We start from the raw sequence: 17,846 nt of genomic DNA, 5'->3' as shown, positions 1-17,846 counted from the left end.
GATGTAAAATTGGGCCTTTATGTTTTAAGGCCCAGGCCCAAACTAAACAGAACCAACATGTATTTGTGACTTGCGAGGCCTGGTCCATGACATGATATGTCATATCATGTCATCATGACATATGTATGATGTAAGCAAGTAAAAATATTTTATTTTAATATTTATAAATTAGGGTAATTTTAATTTATTATTAATAATTATTATAAAAATATTTTATATGTTATATTTAGTGACATTTTGTATTTATATTAATTAAAAATATATAATCACTATGAAATATAATAAAATAATAAGACATTAAAATATTAATTGAATTTCAACACTTTTTATTACTTATAAATTATAATTATAAATTACAAATACAAACTTAGAAATTAGGATTAAGAATTAGTATATATCTTTATTTTCATTAATTTCTAAATTCTTCAAATCTTCAAATATATCTTCTGCAACATGATTTTGAAGTTTGAAATCTATTGCCACCCAATCTTTCATACACATAATGACTTCAGCAACACAATTTTAAGTTTAAAATAGTCATTACCCTTGTGCAGGGGGGTAACAGCTATTTTAAAAAATAGTTGTTAATTTTATAATTTTATTTTTTTCGTATCGTGTCGTGCTATGTCGACCCATGACACAGCTCACATATTTTCATGTTATGTCGTGTTTTTTTTTGTGCCGTGCTTTTTTTTTGTGTTATATTTTTTTTGTGCTGGGCCGTGTGCTGGCTCTATCTACGTGTATACGTTTTGGGTCATGAATTGAAACCCCCAGTAGCCCATCCAAATTAAGAATGGCTCCGTTTGGTTCAAAATTGTAGGTTTTTGAGAAAAGATTTTTGAAAAAAGGTAAAAAAATATTGAATTTGGTGGGTATTACAATGTAAGATTTATAAATTAATAAAATACTCCCTATGTTTATTTCTTTACAAAAACACCCCTAAAATAAAATATTAAATGTTAACAAAAACACCCCCAACTCACCCTCAAATACAGACAGCCGGCCACCACCGCCAGAGGGTGGCCGGAGTGACCGTATCGACGCATGACCGACTAGATCTTGTCTATAGTGCGTTGATATGGGCTTTTCCGACCAGATCCATGGTGGATCTGGTCGACAAAGGCCAGATCTATGACCAGATCTGGCCGTCAACGACCAGATTTGACCGTATTTGCTGGTCAACGACGGCCAACAAACGGTCGTCGTTGATGGTCAATGACGACCGTTTGTTGGCCGTCGTTATCGACTGTTACGGCCAGATCTTTGGCCTTAGATCTGGCCTTTTCGGGCCAGATCCACCATGAATCTGGCTGAAAAAGGCTAGATCGGCTCACTACTGGCCAGATTCAGCCAGTACTGCGCCATCCTAACATATTTCGGCCATTTTTCGGCAGTGATGGCCGGAATCTGGTAAATGTGGATTACTAGGGTGTTTTTGTAATTTTTAAAAAAATATTTAGGGGTATTTAATTAAATTATCAAATTTAAAGGGTTTAAAAAAGTTGAATAATATTGAGAGTAGTATTTCCAAAAATCAGAATTTTTGGGTATTTTACTGTTTAACTTTTTTGAGAATACTAAAAATAGTATTCCCAAAACTGAAACAAACGAAGCCATTAACTTTCTGGAGCCATCCAAGCCACCTACATCCCATTCCAAAAAAAAAAAAAAAAAAAAATTTACATAAATATATCATAATTCGATAAATTTACAGGTTTTGAGGTATGAAAGCTGACAATCAAAGGCATGTCGATCGATGAGATGTCATGTCGAACCAATTAATACCATACCCATATGGATGAGGATAAGGTAGATATAGATTTCAAAGTTATTAAATACGTTGAGGCCTTCCTTCTTCTGCTTCCAGAGCTGCCCATTTCTGAGACTTTTCATTTTTCAAAGCTTTAATGGTGGTGGGTTGAGATCATGAATTCATGATGAAAGAAAGGGGAGCACCTTACTGTGGTTTGGCGTAGAAGATATATTTGTTTTTGTTACGTTTATTCGTTGTCGTTTGAATTGCAGTTTCAAATGCTAAAAGTGGGATGGTAATTATGTTTTTTTTTTTTTTTTTTTCTTTTTAGGATGGTAAATGTTCATACTAGTTTATGTGCACCTTGGTTAATTTCTTAAGACCCTGAAACTATTAGTCAGATAAAAGCTTTAGTAGTCACCCTTATTAGTGACCAAAGAGAGATTCAAACTCAATATCTCTTGAGTAATATACCTAAGAGTCTTTATCGAACTACTCGACTACCTAAAGATTTATTATATTTCCAGATTTTTTTTTGCCATATAGAGAGAGTTAGAAATTGCAATACATACATTACTTATCGAATAACTTCATAATTCATTTGATCAACCACATTTTGCATCAGAAAACCATAAAAAGTACTGGTAAGATTGTGTGATATCATTCATCGATTATTAAAAATATATAGTTGAGACCCAAATTTTTTAATATAAAATAGAGTATACAAACCTAATCAATTTAATTGCATATAACATCACCATTTCTTTGAATTTTATTTTTATTTTCCACAACTACCTCTGGGTGATCTACTGTTTCTATAGGAACTCTTGGATGTATTACTCAAGAGGCTTTGAGTCCCTCCTCAGTTGCTAATAAGGGTAGCCACTAGAACTCTTACTCGACTTATAGGTCCAATGTCCCGAAAGATTAGTTGAGGTGTGCATAAGCTAGCTTGAACATCCCCGATCATTAAGAAATAATATATAATTATATATATTTTCATCATAATATCAAATCAGATGACTTAAGCAGTCAGTATATGCCCAGGTACACGATCGCCTAAGCGATCATGTGCTGGGCAGAATCAATATCTATCCAGATGCACGATCGCCTAAGCAATTCATGATATCGCTTAAGCAATCCTTTATGAAAAATATTTTGTCGCTTAAGTGATATATTTAGTCGCTTAAGCGATCATGGGCAATACATATTTTTTCCAGCTTTTCTCTTGAATTTTGACAAACTAAAATTACTAACACATATTAATTCCATATTTTCTCTTCAATTTGACAACCTAATTCCAAACTAAAATCACCAACACATATTTAGGCCATGTAACAAGAATACTAAATATAAAGGATGATTTATTCAAGGTACCAATAAAATTTAAAACATCAATAATTGAAAACAATAACTCATCAACGATTGGCCTTGGCAACTCTCTTGATTTCATCCTTTTTTGAACCTAATTTTCTGGATCTCCATTTGATTGCTTCTAGCAACTGTTTCTCTTGTGGCCATGTTGCTTGCAAATTGAGCACTTATTCATCTTCCGGGGAACCTCAGGGGCTGATGGAATATGCTTAACTCTTTTTCTCTCCTTTGCTGTCTTCTTGAATGGCGGATGGATGATAATGTCAACCAACTCTGGCGGCACTACCCACTGCTCTTCAGAAGGAACTGGATATATCATTTCTGAATAAGCTATCATGTAGTGATTTTCCATATAGAAAGGGAAGCAAAGTTCCATGTAAATTCTTGAACCAAAATCCAGCTTCCATTGGTGTTTCAGTGCTGCTAGTGCATGAGGACAAGGTAAACGTTGAATGTTAAGCACTTTACAACTGTAAATTTTACTAACAAGGTTAACTAGGGCATTCGGACCATAGCCGCACACAGTGAACTCTTGAGCATTAAAAGGATATGCAAATAGTACATTTGACAGTTCCATACGCTCTCGCAATAATTTTTCAGCTGACGGAACAAGGTTTGTAGTAAAATTATCTGACTTCGGACGATGCTCATGGAACCATCGTGACAATGTCCTCTGGATTGCATCAAAAAGTGCAACTATTAGAAACTCTCTTTATATTAACAACTTCGAATTTATGGACTCGACTATGTTCGTGGTCATGACATCAAACCTTCTTCCAGGAAAGTAAGCTCTACTCCATCTCTCGAAACCAATACCATGCTCAAGATACTTAGCAACTCTATCATCCTTTATTCTGATTTTTTGGAATTGCTCCTCTAACTCTTCAACCCGTTAAGCTTTTGCTGCCATGTAGTATGTCTGAAGGAGGCCAGCACACTTAAACTTTTGTTTTATGTTCTCACCAAGGTGCCTCATACAGAATCTGTGATGTGCTTGAGGGTAAATAATGGCAATCCCCTTCTTTATAGAGTTGTGCCTATCGGATATTATGCACAACTCGTCACTGTTAGGCACTGTCGTACGTAATTGCTAAAAAAACCAAGCCCACGACTTGTCATTCTCATAGTCAACCACACACCATGCAACATGATATGTGCGATTCTCATTGTCCTGTGCAGTGACCACCAACAATGTACCTCCATACTTTCCTGTCAAAAAGCAACCATCAACATCCAACACCTTTCTCATGTTTACAAAACCCCTTATGGCAGAAGCGTAAGCAACAAAAAAATATTTAAGCATCATATTCCTGTCCCACTTCAAAGCTGTCTTGCTACCTTGATTTGTCAACTCAGCCATATAACGATACACTTCTAATACTATGTACCCATGCTCCGGCGTGCCCCTCACAAAATCTTGTGCATGTTGTCCTTTTCCAGTATTTCCAGTAACTAACAGCACATCCCAACTCTGTGCGCATAAGTCTCTGAATGTCTTTAGGAGATAGACATTTCCCTTCAACGAACTGACTTTTAACAAATTATCCAATAACATCAGCGGAGGCTTGTCGATACTCACCTGAAATATGTCCCAAATCACATGTGTGCTCATGGGTATATGTGCTAAGAATAAATTTTTCGGACTCCACCAACCTTCTACAATAAACTCACCACTTGCACTTTCGGTCACGACATGCAACCATTACAACTGATGAATTTGACATTTTGGTGATAAACTCAAAATTACCTCTCACGACAACATGTTTTAGCTTCCTTACCACTTCCTCTTTGTTGTCAAATAAATACCCTATGCGCAAGTCCAATCTATCAGTAAAAATATGAGCTGATTCACTACTACCTGCAATTACCCCCTTTGAACCCGCATAAATGACTATAGTGTTTTCTTCCTCACAAACTACACCTTTTGCATAATCTGTATTTAAAGGAATCTTTACATCTGCGGGAACATGTACGAGGTCCTCCTTCTCAGCATTTTCATTCTGTCGCACATGACCAACCTCTTTTACAGTGTCCTTCTCACTACCCAATTCACCGCCTACTGTTGATTTTTCAACTAACAAATCAATGCCTTTGTAGTTCAAATTAAAACCAGGTAAATCTCTGCCAACTTCCTCGTTATCCCCTTCCTTTGAACTAGCTTCCAACAGTTTATCTACAAAAGAAACTCTTAAAATTGGCCTCGAACCATTATCAGCCATATCAATCATATATAACTTCACACTTTCATTCGACTTTAATATAGCAGGAGGTACCTTATAATGTTCAGGAACTCTGCTTAAAACATACTTCACAACTATATTGCTACGTGAGCAACTCAAATCACCTCTTCTAATTATTTCATCAATCAACTCATCAAAACTAACATCTGTGCTCACAGCAATTGGTATAACTTCTTTGCTCTTTCCAATCCACTTCCAGCTACTTTCTTCCTCCACCCACTAACCAAAATATTCAACACCCAAAACAACTTGTCTCATGTCTAATAATAGCCAAGTACCTATAATGCAAGAAAAAAAATATTGTTAATTGATATACTAAGGGTTGAAATATTTTAAAAAGCATCTGCATAGTCGCTTGACCGATCTAGTGTATCGCTTAAGCAATCTGGTATATCATTTACTGTATCACTTAAGCAATATAATGGATCGCTTAAGCGATCTAGTATAAATATGCATGATCGCTTAAACGATCTTATGCCATTCACTAATCGTTTAAGCGATCTGCTGCTATACACCGAACTTTTAAGTGATCTGCTAAACCATACATGATCGCTTAAGCGATCTACCTGCTGCACTACCAGACGCACCAGATCGATTAAGCGATCTACCTGCTGCATTACTAGACGTACCAGATCGCTTAAGTGATACACCAGTTCGCTTGAGCGATCTAGCTGCTACATTACTAGACGTACTAGATCGCTTAAGCAATACACCATATTGCTTAAGCGATCCATCATATCCAGAACATATTTTCAGTCATCTCCACCTACAATCGGTGCTACCACCCCCAATTACCCACAATAAAAGAAAATATTCAATAAATTTCACTCTTTTCAACTTCCATTACATCAAACACAACCCCAATAACCTAAACAACTAAATCAAAATCATAACCCAAACCCAATCCATCATTAAATCTTTGTAAATCTAAATATAAAATGGAAATGGGAGATACACATACTTAGATGAAATGTCAGGAGGAGAAGGAGGAGGATCTGTGGCGGAGAAGATGTTAATGGTGGAGGAAGAAGATAGTGATAATGGCGGGAAGAATAAGATGTATAGGACGGAGGAAGAAGAAAATGCAGAAGAAGAAGAAGAAGATGTAGACGAAGCTTACAACCAGGGGAGGGATCCATTAATGTAGCGGGAGGAGGAAGAAGAAGGTGTTTGGGTTTGTTTGCAAGAATTTCGGTTCTTTGGAGACATATTATAATTTTTAAAAGATTACACAATACTTCATTAATCCTAATTAACCCCTAATCATTTTTAATTAACCTTAATAAAAAACAAGGATATTTACTTAACACTTTCAAATTATATGACCTTTTAATTAAATTTGAATTTCATATGGCTTTTTAATAAAATGCCCCCCATTCAGCCTGCCCTGATTTCCTGGAACCACCCAAGCCACCTACATCCCATTCCAAATTATACAAACAAACAAATTCACATAAATATATCATAAATCAATAAATTTACAGGTTTTGATGTATGAAAGCTGACAATCAAAGGCATGTCGATATGGATGAGGATAAGATAGATATAGATTTCAAAGTTATTAAATACGTTGAGGCCTTCCTTCTTCTGCTTCCAGAGCTGCCCATTTCTGAGACTTTTCAAAGCTTTAATGGTGGGAGGTTGAGGTCATGATGAAAGAAAGGGGAGCACCTTACTGTGGTTTGGTGTAGAAGATATATTTGTTTTTGTTAAGTTTATTCGTTGTCATTTGAATTGCAGTTTCAAATGCTAAAAGTGGGATGGTGATTGTGTATTTGTGTTATATCTCCATATATATATTTTCTTTTTAAGATAGAAGATGTTCAGACTAGTTTATGCGTACCTCGATTAATCCTCCAAGACCCTGGAACTATCTACCAGGTAAAAACTCTAGTAACCACCTTTATTAGTGACCGATGAGAGATTCGAACTCAATACCTCTTAAATAATATACCTAAGAGTCCCTATCAAACCACTTGGTCACCTAAAGATTTATTATATTTCTAGATTTTGTTACCATATAGAGAGAGTTAGAAATTGCAATACGTAAATTACTTATCGAATAACTTTATAATTCATTTGATCAACCACATTTTGCATCAGAAAACCACAAAAAATACTGGTAAGATTGTGTGATATCATTCATCGATTATTAAAAATATATAGTTGAGACCCAAAATTTTTAATATAAAAATAGTGTATATAAACCTAATCAATTTAATTGCATATAACATCACCATTTCTTTGAATTTTATTTTTATTTTCCACAACTATTTTTGGGTGGTTGAGTGTTTCGATAGGGACTCTTGGATATATTACTCAAGAGGTTCTGAAACTTTCCTTAATTACTAATAAGGGTAGTTACTAGAACTCTTACTCAATTGAAAGATCCAACGTCCTAGAAAATTAGTTGAAATATGCATAAACTAGCTTGAACATCTCCGTTCATTAAGAAATAATATATATATTTTCATCATAATATCAAATCAGATGACTTAAGCAGTCAGTATAATGTATGAATAAACCCTAAACGCTTCAATTGCCTCTCTTAATGTGGACAAATAATTGAAAATATATTAACTAAAGTTGGAATGCCTGAAACATGATGTTCTTATTATTCTTGATAAATAAATAGGGTAATATTACACATGCATGCACGATCCATACTATTATTATAGTAATAAGGATCACATCACATCAAAAATGACAACCACAATGACCAACTTGCAATTATTTAAGTTCTGGTTAAGTTAATACGTCTTTCCCTTTTGGTGTAAGTGCAGCAAATTCAGGGAAGAAATTAACTTTGTGTAAAACTCAAAATCAAACTCGTACAGACCTAAGCCTAAAATAGATAATATCTATTTGGTTAAATCCATTAATTCTCTTTGTATTTGTAATTTCATTTGCATGCATGAATCTCTCCATGTTAGGCCTTGTCCTGTGAAGAGTTACAGAATTATACAAGTTTTCATTGAGTAATATTACAAAATTAATGCACAACATAATAATTATATATTAATTTTTGTTTTCAAAATAATACATCTACCTTATTATATTAATTTTGGCCTGAAACATGCTACAATGAAAATTGATGGACAAATATATACATGGTGGGGTTTTGAAGCTCTTAATTGATGAAAGTATGTGAGGTCATTCAATTGCATATATAGTAATATATAGTTAAGCAGAATAAATCAAATCTGAAAATAAGAACAATGAAAGGAGTCACAGAGATATGGTTTTCTTCACCCAGTAAGATAAACGCGTTATATATATAGTGAATAATAAATATTAGACGTTTCAATGTATTGTACAGGAAATCCAGAGTAAATAAATCCCCTTTTGGCATGTTGATATCTTGCGATATATATCTCATGATCGAGGCTAAAGATCATGCTACTCCCCATTTTATTGAATTTGAGTCAATCTTCAACTCAATCGTGTAATTAGTAACATATAAACTTAATTGTAATATGTTTGAGAGAGAATAAGTTGCAAAAAACCAATTACAAACTCCTTGTAAATCAAACTACTATTTCAACGCATTTAATAACATAATAGTGAACGTAAGTATTACATTACGAGCAATCAAACCACTTAAAAAAATCTTTTTGTGTTTTGTATAAATCTCTACAAATTCATTGTTCTAATGATGATCTGTCGAATCATGCACATATCCTACATGATTATAATGTTGTCAATAATGTACCTCTTGTTGGTGCAAATTTTTGCATCAACACAATGTTTGAAAGCAATTTAAGAAAAACTCTGCATTAAAAAAATCTTTTTGTATTTTGTATAAATCTCTACAAATTCATTGTTCTAATAATGATCTGTCGAATCATGCACATATCTTATATGATTCTAATGTTGTCAATCATGTACCTCTTGTTGGTGCAAATTTTTGCATCAACACAATGTTTGAAAGCAATTTAAGAAAAACTTTGCATTAAACCTTGTTAAGTTTCCTTAAAAAATTGTCGATGTCTTAAAGAATATATATAATTTCCTAAAATGTAAATTAAAATTTACCGAAATTATAGGCAGAAAAGAAAAATGTAACACGAGTCACTGACTATTGGGTCCTACTGGTTTGAATTTGGAAATAACAATGCTAGTTTTACAGAGATACATATAAAGAGGGCATACAAAGACAATCTTCACCCTTGATTTTCATGATTTTCTTTTCTCTCTTTTCTCTTTTTTGTTTTTTCTTTTATTTTTTCTTTATTTTTTTCTTCTGGATGATGTCACTTTGTAACCCTCTTTATATGGGTCTTTGTAAGGATAACATTAAAAAAACTCTTAGCCGCAATGTGGAGCCAAATTCAACTTCCATAGTGTTTCCACACCAAATGTGTGATGTGTCTACTTAAGCCCAAACAAAAAAAAAAAAAAAAAAAAAAAAAAAAAAAAAAAAAAAAAAAAAAAAAAAAATCTAATCTTAAAGTAAAATTAAAAGAAAAAGATAGAAATTTTCAAACATCAAAATATTTCACGATAATTTGTTTATTTCACATATTAATTACTATTACACAAATTCTTGTTTATTTAATAATTTTGAGACAAAATTATTAACAATTATTCAAAATATTAAATATTAAATTCTTAAATTCCGTTGTTTTCATAATTAGAAAATATCTAGTTAAAGTGGGGTATTAAGATTAGGACAACCTTCGTCTTGTCTTGTACATATTAAGACAGGGTGTACAAGAGCAGTACCTACCAATCCAATTTTCTCAGGTCTTATCATCTCTTAAACCAAAACTGTTTTTGATAAGCAACTAGGTTTATAATACGGCCGGTCAAATTTATTTATCCATACCGGCAGCACGGATTATCTTTCTTCCAGTGCTGTCCCATCCAGCCTTTTACGTTACCTTCTGGAGGGAAATTTTCAACCAAAAAAAAAACAAAAAATTGAAAAAACAAAAACAAAAACAAATAGAAAGTATGAGGTCATAATCTAATCAAATTTTTGTTAACCAAGGAACTTTCAAACTTTCCGAGATGAGATCCCTGTGAATTAATCAATTATAAAACTATAACGTAAAGATTGTAAGCTGTCACATAAAGATTATGAGATTTGATTATAAGTGCAGTATTATTATTTTGTTGATATTTCACAAATTAAGATATGATAAGTCCCACCTTCATTTTCATTACAACGACTTCACAAATGACTTCCTTTCGTAATACCTTACTCTTCTTAATCAAATAATTTCTTAAGAAACATCATAAAATTGTCAACCAATATATTAAATATTCAATTAACCGTAATAAATTTAAAATGTGTTAATGTAATAAAATTGAAATAATAATGGCTTCGTTTGGTTGCCAATTGGGAATACTACTTTTAGTATTCCCAAAAAAGTTAAACAGTAAAATACCCAAAAACTCATAATATTATTCAATATTATTCAACTTTTTTTAAACCCCATAAATTTGTTAATTTAATTAAATACCCTTAAATATTTTTAAAAAAATTATAAAAACACCCCAATAATCCACATTTACCAGATTCCGGCCACCACAACTGGAAAATTGTTGGAATCTAGTAGGATGGCGCACTACCGATTGAATTTGGCCTGTAGTGCTCCGATCTAGCCTTTTTCGGCTAGATTCAGGGTGGATCTGGCCGAAAAAGGCCAGATCTAAGGCTAAAGATGTGGCCGTTGACGGCCAGATCTTTGGCCGTAACCAGTCGGTAACGACGATCAACAAATGGTTGTCGTTGACTATCAACGACGACCGTTTGTTGGCCATCGTTGACGAGCAAATACGGCCAGATCTGACTATCAATGGTCATATCTAGCTGTAGGTGGATCTGGCCGGCAAAGGCCATATCGGCGCAAGACCTGCAAGATCCAGCCGGTCATGTGCCGATACGACGACTTCAGCCACCCTCCGACGGTGGTGGCCAGCTGTCCGTATTTGAGGGTGGGTTGGGGGTGTTTTTGTTAACTTTTAATGTTTTATTATAGGGATGTTTTTGTAAATAAACAAACATATAGGGTATTTTATAAATTTATAAATCCTACATTGTAATACCTGCCCAATTCAATTTTTTTTTAACTTTTTTCAAAAACTTTTCCCAAAAACCCAAAATTTTGAACCAAATGAAGCCAATGTTTGTTGGCATGTCAATTTGAGGTCACAAACTGTGAAAAACTATTTATTATTTTCAAAATAGAGTAAACAAATTTTTCCCACCCAAAGTTTGCCTTNTACAAAAACACCCCAATAATCCACATTTACCAGATTCCGGCCACCACAGCTGGAAAATGGTTGGAATCTAGTAGGATGGCGCACTACCGATTGAATCTGGCCTGTAGTGCTCCGATCTAGCCTTTTCGGCTAGATTCAGGGTGGATCTGGCCGAAAAAGGCCAGATCTAAGGGCGACGGCCAACAAATGGTTATCGTTGACCATCAACGACGACCGTTTGTTGGCCATCGTTGACGAGCAAATACGGCCAGATCTGACTGTCAATGGCCAGATCTAGCTATAGGTGGATCTGGCCGGCAAAGGCCATATCGGTGCAAGACCTGTAAGATCCAGCCGGTCATGTGCCGATACGACTACTTTAGCCACCCTCCGGCGGTGGTGGCCGGCTGTCCGTATTTGAGGGTGGGTTGGGGGTGTTTTTGTTAACTTTTAATGTTTTATTATAGGGATGTTTTTGTAAATAAACAAACATATAAGGTATTTTATAAATTTATAAATCCTACATTGTAATACCTGCCCAATTCAATTTTTTTTTACTTTTTTCAAAAAACTTTTCCCAAAAACCCAAAATTTTGAACCAAATGAAGCCAATGTTTGTTGGCATGTCAATTTGAGGTCACAAACTGTGAAAAACTATTTATTATTTTCAAAATAGAGTAAACAAATTTTTCCCACCCAAAGTTTGCCTTAACACTTTCTCACCCAAAAAGTTTCAAAATACAATTTTTCCACCCAAAGTTTATATTTCGTTAATACCCAAAATAAACTTCATTTTCTCAGCCAACATTCAGCGAGTTATCAGGAGTCAGGGTAAGAAGGTTTTTATATAGTGGAGACCAGTGTATTGAATGGCGGTGACGGATAGAATATTTGGAAGGTTTTTATATAGTGGAGACCAGTGTATTGAATGGCGGTGACGGATAGAATATTTGCTGCTGCAATTAACCGAGAATTAACTAAGAGTGGAAAACCTTAACTTTGTTGTAGTCAACAATCAGTGAGAAATCAGGTGTTGAAGTGAGAGAGGTTTTGTAAAGAGAAGACTATAAGTTCAAATAGTGGTAATAGAGAGAATTTCACCGCCAAAATTAGTTCTGGGTAATTACGAAATATTAACTTTGGATAAAAAAATAATATTTTAAAACTTTGTGAGCAGAAAAGTACGGCACACCTTGGGTGGAAAAAGTCGTTTACTCTTTCAAAGTATTATGTTTCATGAATTAGATGAGGTGTCAGTGGAATAATAAATCTGTTTAATAAAGTATCGATTAGATATGGACCGACAAGATTTATGACCATTAGCTTACTATAAGTCCAAATTTTCAATTTTTTGAATTTTATTTTATGCCTACTTGATTGTTTTGTAGCTTTTGTTTTAGCGAAATTAAGTAGTGAAAGCATGTTACATATCTGAACTATATGATATAGTAGGCGACCTAATTACTTTGAAATTAATTTACATAATCAAGACAAATTATAGTGTTCCCCACTTCCATTTTTCAATCTAAAACCCAACTTCCATGAATTGAACCGTCACTCTGTGGTATTTATTTTCATAGATCCCGATGCTTATTCCACTTTGACTGTATCCTCAATCGTGTGTTTTGTTCGAAGTAAACAAACATGGAAGAGCCCTTTAACCCAATTTTTTTCTTTTTTAATCATCCAGTTGTTCGGACTAGTTTACGTATATCTCAATTAATTCTTGGTACCGTACAAGTCTAATATCACAAGGTAAGTCACAAAGATAATAACTGGTCCTAAAGTGGTTTGTAGGGGTGTTCATAACTGGTTAACCGATTTTCTGAACCAAACTGATTAATCGATTTTTTTAATAGAACCGGTTTTTTAGTTCGGGAACTAACCTGAACTTAAACCAAATTGATTAATTGGTTTTCTCTTTAACTTATTTTTTTATTTTGATTTTTTCATAATTTAAACCGATTTTATATTTTATTATTTTTTTAATAAAATGGTTTCTGTAATCTTGTGGTAAACCAGTAACTAAACTGAAAAACAAGTTTTTGTATTTCTTTGAATCAAAACCGGACTAATTTTTTAGATAATTAGAAAATTGATTCGATTCAGTTTTTATATTTTTTTGAATAACTCTAACGCTTTAAATGCAGGAAGCAATAAAAAGAATAAACAATTTTGAACGTTAAACCAACCTCTTGAGGTTCTTTACTCCAAGATTAGTTGATTGATCATTCGGAAAAGGAAGTTTATGACCCGAGGATTTTTTGCCTCCACACGGCATTGCTCCGTTAGGCTTTGGCGCTTTGCCCGGTACATATATTTTTTTAGTTAATTAAATTTGTTATTAAGTGAAAAGGTGATAGACATTAGAGAAATTTTGAAGCTTGGCCATCATTTTTTGACTTGGATTAGCTGGCTTTCAGTACCAGGACGTTCAAGAGAAAACAGTACATATAAATGAATAAAATATAGGTTGCAGAAATAAAAGTTAGTGAAATCTTATTGTATAGTTCAGCTAGCTTATCGTTGATCACATGGATGCATTTGGTTGATTAATTGAATAATTTTTTATATTTTTTAATCAACATTCTTTAATAAAGATTCTTGTTTAATGATTTATTTTCTAGAGCATGTTCCATGTCTGATATGCCAGATTATTCTTTATATTCTTTATGTACCGACCATTTGCATAATTTATTTGAATCTTTCACAGTAATTTTTTTAAACCTCAAATGTGAATTTATTTGACTTTCATAGGAGGATAATTTTGGAATAATAATACGGCTAAACATCTCTATAGTAATACTCCATATAGGAATAACTTCCATATAGTTATAAAAAATTATGGTTCCAACTTGGGTTAATTATAAATAAGAATAGATTTCATATTATAATAAATTATAATTTTTCTAATTCTCGTTTTAAGAAACTTGCCTTTATATAGTAATAATTGTATGTATAATATAAAAAAATATATGTTATGTTATATTAAATGTTTAAGATAAAATAAAATATTTATCTGAAGTTGTTTGAAACAATGATTTATTTATGCTTTAGAGTTGTTACCATATCTTTTATCTTGCAGGTATGTAATAAGTTGCGAACATGGAGTTGAAACCAAAATATTTCTAACTGCATGTTTAGAGCTTCTTGGCACAAAACTTTTGGTATTTCCGTACTAGATTCATTCTTAGGATTGTCTCATTCCTCTTCTTGTTTAATTCCAGTAATGATTTCTTTTTCAGTTAAAGCATACACGACTTATTGCTCATTTGGATGATTAAGAAATATATTAATATCCATTTGATTAGTGTAATGAAGTTGTAATATTAATCACTCAATTTTGTAATGATTTTTTTATATTCATTTTCATACTATCCTAATGCTATTAAAACAATGAATTGAAATCCTAATACTGCTAAAACAAGAATTATAAAATAAAAAATAAAAAAAATAATTTTTTAATCAAAATAATAATTTTTGTAACTACACATTTATTAAGTTATAACCTCTTCATAATAATAAATTTAGTTAATCTCAACATTATAAGTATAGAAAGATTCCAGTGTAGTAGTTCTACAAATATGGTTAATCATGTTTAACCCCTCTATTTTTGGTTAATTTAATAGTTACCCAACTTGTGCAATTGGATTAGATTATCTAATCCAATATTGGTTTTGAATCAATACCTTAAGCTTAATGTCAAAAACTGTGTGCTGACAACCAACGGCTGTAAAGTACTACTGTATTAGATCATGAGCTCCACTGGATTTATAATCGAACGGTAGTCGATTGAGACACCATCTAGAAGTGGAAACTCTCTTCACCGCCCCACACGACACACCACGGTCTCCCGTACGCTTGACTATACTGCAACACTGTAACAACCTACTTCGCCGTCACCCTGACGTGCAGGAACCCAGAAGGAGACCTTTGTTTGTCGCCACCTCACCAGTTGTTACAAACCTTTCTGAATATCCAATTGCTTTATTTTTTCTTTTCTTTTTTTGAAAAAATATTTTTCAGTTGTTTTTGTAAATAATTTAATTACTAAAAACTAATATTTACAATTTTGTAAATAAATGTCATATCTTCTATTTGGACAGATGTCAATTATTTAATTTGTCGTTATCGTTTTAATCCCAGTCGACAGATTAATGGGTCCCAACTTTCACAACTTGCATCTCAAATTGCGATTAAAATTCCAAATTACTGCACAGTAACATTCTAAAGTTTCCACATTTAAATGACTGCACCAAACGTAGCCCTTCGTGTCGCTTTACCATCTACAGCAACAATACCACATTCTTATCACTTTAAATACTGCGCTCTGCAAGTTTCAATGCTCGCCACTGCTTCATCTCTTCTTCTTATTTAAAATTATAGTTGATGGGTTTTGACGCTTCGTACACCGCCACCGCCGCCAAATGGCTAGCCTTAGTACGGCCGTTTGGGTGCAGGCCATCTCCTATATATATTTTTTTAAAGGATGGTAGATTCCAGACTAGTTTTATGCATACCTCGATTAATCCCCTAAGACCTTGGAATTACCGACAGGATAAAAGTTCTTGTAACCACCCTTATTAGTGATCGTGATAGATTCGAATTCAATACCTCTTGATATACACCTAAGAGTTCTTATCAAACCATTCGACCACCTAAAGATCGATTATATTTCCAGATTTTGTTGGCATATAGGAGATTTAGAAATTGTCTGCAAACGTACAAACTTATCGAATAACTTTATAATTCATTTGATTAACCACATTTTACATCAAAAACTATCAAAAATACTGGTAAGATTGTGTGATATCATCATCAATTATTAAAATATATAGTTGAGACCCATATTTTTTAATATAAAAATAGTGCATATAAACCTAATCAATTAATTATATATTAATTTTTGTTTTAAAAATATACATCTACCTTATTATATTAATTTTGGCATGAAACATGCCAACGAAAATTGATGGACAAATAGATACATGGTGTGGTTTTGAAGCTCTTAATTAATGAGAGTATGTGAGGTCATTTAATTGCATATATAGTAATATATAGTTAAGCAAGAATAAATAAATCTGAAATTAATAAGACAATGAAGGAGTATAGAGATATGGTTTTCTTCACCCATAAGATAAACGTGTTATATATATGTAGTGAATAATAAATATTAGATGTTTCAATGTATTGGTGCGGGAAATCCAGAGTAAATAAATCCCCTTTTGGCACGTTGATATCTCACGATATATTCTCATGATCGAGCCAAAGATCAGCTACTCCCATTTTATTGAATTTGATTCCATCTTCAACTTAATTGTGTAAGTAGTAAATATAAACCCATTGTAATATGTTTGAGAGAGAATAGTCGTAAAAAATCATTACAAACTCTTTGTAACCTAATATTATTTATTTCCACGCATTCAATAACATAATAGTGAACGTAAGTATTACATTACGACAGTCAAACCACTTAAAAAAAATCTCTTTTGTTTTTGTATAAATTTCTATAAATTCATTGTTCTAATGATAATCCGTCGAATCATACACATATCTTACGTGATTCTAATATATCAATCTATACTTTTGTTGGTGTAAATTTTTGCATCACACACAATGTTTGAAAGCAATTTAAGAAAAACTGTGCATTAAACCTTGTTAGTTTCCTTAAAAATTGTGGTTCTCTTAAAGATATATGGCTGCGTTTGGATGAATTTTTCATCCATATTTGAGTCAGATTTTGAGAAAGTGTTTTGGTTCAATATTTAGAAAATAGGATTTCCAATCTTATTCCAACATTTTTCTGACACTTGACCGTTTGATTTTTTTTTTTTTTAGTCTTTCCCTTTTTCACACGTTCTCTTTTGACAGCTTATGACACTTTTGAATTTTTTTTTTTTTTTTGTAGTTGTTAATGAAGTATACTGTAAGAATAATTGTGGGTTGATAATTAGTACTTTTATCATATATGTATTATAGATGTTTTAAACAGTTGATATTAATACTTGAAATTAATATGGGTTTTTGTTTTTTAATACTACAGGTGACAAAATTAACTAATAAATATTTAGTATTATTAATGTAACTTGATAAGTTATATATAATAATACATTATTTAAACAAATTCAACAAATATTATATTAATAATCATTTATAAAAAATATATATTAATCAAATATTCACACAAAATATCAAGTCAAATGTTCAACCAAACACATATTCTGTAAATCCTATTCTCGTAATCATAATCCTATCCAACTATCCAA

Source organism: Pistacia vera, unplaced genomic scaffold, assembly GCF_008641045.1.
Source record: "Pistacia vera cultivar Batoury unplaced genomic scaffold, PisVer_v2 Contig342, whole genome shotgun sequence".
In the NCBI taxonomy this organism is placed as follows: Eukaryota; Viridiplantae; Streptophyta; class Magnoliopsida; order Sapindales; family Anacardiaceae; genus Pistacia; species Pistacia vera.
The sequence above is the reverse complement of the archived record's forward strand: the minus strand, read 5'-3'. Positions refer to the sequence as shown.